Source organism: Myotis brandtii, unplaced genomic scaffold (assembly GCF_000412655.1).
Source record: "Myotis brandtii unplaced genomic scaffold, ASM41265v1 scaffold159, whole genome shotgun sequence".
Taxonomy (NCBI): Eukaryota; Metazoa; Chordata; class Mammalia; order Chiroptera; family Vespertilionidae; genus Myotis; species Myotis brandtii.
Genome location: NW_005355799.1, coordinates 1396347 through 1399127, shown reverse-complemented (window position 1 = coordinate 1399127; position 2781 = coordinate 1396347).

Below are 2781 nucleotides of genomic sequence, written 5' to 3'. Positions count from 1 at the left end.
ATATATATATGTGTGTGTGTGTGTGTGTGTATTTGTGTATATATTTGTATATGCATTCATGCTTTTTCACACTCTATTCTCACCACAACAATATTTCATGACAATCTTGCTCCTCCTATCCACTTGCTTATTTGTAACTTATTTCTTGGCAGTGAGAGAACTGATTATAATTGAGGCAATATAGTTATGTATTCAACTCAAAAAAACAGGTAAATTAATTTCAGAACTGCAAATTTATACTCCTTTAAGAAATAATTTTTCCCACCTAGAGTACAGTCTGTATATACTGTTCCTTTTTGTCTTTAGTTTAAGATATTCATTTAAAACACTACTTTCCTTATTCTCTTCAATCACAAATGTGTAGTTTCATCTGTCACAGAATATGTATAATTCTGGATCCCCTGATATCCTGGTTATGTTTTTTAATTTGCATAAACTTTTAAAATCTTTTTGGTGTACCACTCTATGGGTTTTGACAGATGCATACATTCATCAATTTACCACCACAGTCCTAGATCCTTCTCTCTAAAAATTCTCTCGTGAAAGAATGTAGACCCATGATCACATCTCACTAAAGAGGACTAAGGATTGACTAAATGTCTAGGTCAGTGATGGCGAACCTATGACACGCGTGTCAGAGGTGACACGCAAACTCATTTTTTTGGTTGATTTTTCTTTGTTAAATGGCATTTAAATATATAAAATAAATATCAAAAATATAAATCTTTGTTTTACTATGGTTGCAAATATCAAAAAATTTCTATATGTGACACGGCACCAGAGTTAAGTTAGGGTTTTTTAAAATGCTGACACGCTGAGCTCAAAAGGTTCGCCATCACTGGTCTAGGTAAAAGGGCAAGAATGGATTCTGTTGATAGCAGTTGGCCCTACCAATGACATTTAATTATTTTTCCACATAATTTGTGTTTTATCTTATTTCTTTCCTCTCTTCCCATCCATTTTAGATAACTGCAATAAGTAAGAATTCAATAAAACTCTATCTATATAGATACTCATATTTTGAATATTAAAGGCAAACATAAACAAATAAATGCATGTGTATATACTTTCACACATACATAATCATTAAAATTATGTGAGAATACCATGTCAGTCACTTAGACATCAAAAGAGACTTTTAAGTCTTCCAAACTTAATATCAATTTTACAAATCCAAGTAATATGAAGGGGAAACTATATATACAAGAGAGAGTAGCAGCCAACCAAGGAAAGCTCCTTGCAAAGAGATAACAGAGATATAAGAAATGACACAGAACCATGAAAGGTATATATGAAGAACCAGATTGTCAGTCAAGGAGGATTCCTACAAAAATGTAGCATAATGAGTAGAAAGTTGAAAAAGAATAAAATAGACAGCTTCAGATACATCTACTTCCCACTGAAGATGGGCATGCCTGCCTAACTCTTGGCATTGGGTCTGGCCTTTTGACTTTGGCCAGTTGAATGATAAAACTGACTGTGTGTCTCTGTGGAGTATGAGCCTTAAGAAGCCTTGCATGGTTGGGCTTCATCTCTATTTCTCTGTCATCTCCATGCAAGCAGTGTTCCTGGTTGACTGCTGCTCTCCTGGCATGGCCACAGAATCAATGCACATGGAGCAGACATGAGCCCACACTCCATGAGGACCTAAACCCAGTCAGAGCCACAGATTGAAGCCCAGCAATCCAGCTACTCATTCTGCTTCAGCTGTTCCTCAAACAAATCACAAATGTATGAGTAATTTTTTAAAGTAAGTGTGTGTGTGTGTGTGTGTGTGTGCATGCTGTGTGTTTTTTAAGCCAGCCACTGAGTTTGTTACAAAGGTTTGCTGCACAGCAACAGTCAACAGACAGAATCAATGTTACCATCTTCCAATTGTTTGGAGGCCTGACACTGAAGAATTAGGTCAGATAAGCTACTCATTGCTCTAGCCAATCTCATAGTTGAGAGAAGTCCTAGCACACCAATTGCATGGCTGAACATTTGAGCTGAAGGTGTTTGGTTTTGTGTGTGTGTGTGTGTGTGCGTGTGTGTGTGTGTGTGTGTGTGTGTGTGTGTATAATTATTAGAATTTAAAAGAAGAGGATGATTTGACCTTAGATGAGAACACAATGAAATCTACATATCATGTATCATAGAAATGTATATTTGAAATCTATATGATCCTATTAATCAATGTCACTCCCATAAATTTAATAAAAAATAAATAAAATAAAGTCTTTATTAGGATAGGTGTCTGAAATTTTTTTCACAAAATTATTTCAGTGTGTGTGGAGATAAAAGAGAAAGAAAAAAAGTGGGGAGCTTCCTCCACACCCCATAACTTTTATTTATTTACTAGAGGCCCAATGCACGAAATTTGTGCAAGCATGGGCCTTCCTTCCCCCAGCTGCTGGCACCAGCTTCCCTCCAGCACCCAGGACCCAGGCTTCCCTCACAGCCCTGGCTTCATCTGGAAGGTTGTCTGGAAGGACATCCTGTCTAATTAGCCTATTACACTTTTATTAGTATAGATTCATTTGCACAACCTGCTTTTCCCATTGCTTTGGTCTGAAGTATGGTTTCCCACTCAGTTTTTGCTGCTCTGCCCTGGGGCACCCCTGGGTCAGGTAAGTGTTCTTTTAGTTTATGTGGCTAGGAGTTGACTTCAGAGGTATTAAATAACCTTGTAAGGACTGTATCCTTCAGGCCCTGACAGTGTCCACTGATCTGAGATTTATAATGCATTTGTACAATACATCATCATGACTATAGCCTTAATGTAGCAACAGAAAGAATTGT